This window comes from Sinocyclocheilus rhinocerous, unplaced genomic scaffold (assembly GCF_001515625.1).
Source record: "Sinocyclocheilus rhinocerous isolate Xijiao unplaced genomic scaffold, SAMN03320098_v1.1 scaffold1327, whole genome shotgun sequence".
NCBI classification, from domain to species: domain Eukaryota; kingdom Metazoa; phylum Chordata; class Actinopteri; order Cypriniformes; family Cyprinidae; genus Sinocyclocheilus; species Sinocyclocheilus rhinocerous.
In genome coordinates this window covers 187,719-187,976 of record NW_015660879.1, presented here as the reverse complement: position 1 = coordinate 187,976, position 258 = coordinate 187,719, and the positions used below count along the sequence as shown (strand labels likewise).

Here is a 258-nt window from a genome sequence, read left to right as displayed (position 1 = left end):
CTGATGTTGTTAACATTAACAATTTGAGAATAAAGTATAACAATAATACTAATTTGCACGGTTTGATCATGATATGAGCTAATTTATATTAAATCACCATTGTAGCGCGATTTATTGTAATGTTTTTTTCCTCAGTTGGTCAGAACAAACGTGGCAGACTTGTTACAGTTTACTTGTTCAGATGACAATATCCGGTGAAAATTCTTATTTGGGTCATATATATATATATATATATATATATATTCAAAGACGTAGGCT

The 258-nt window shown here is 29.1% G+C and overlaps 1 protein-coding gene across 1 annotated transcript in view; it reads right to left on the bottom strand.

Annotated features, from left to right (window-relative positions):
• The window catches only part of LOC107725689 (telomeric repeat-binding factor 1-like), a 13,238-nt gene that overhangs the window by 5,065 nt on the left and 7,915 nt on the right, over positions 1-258 (bottom strand). The gene's annotated exons all lie outside the window — the stretch shown is intronic.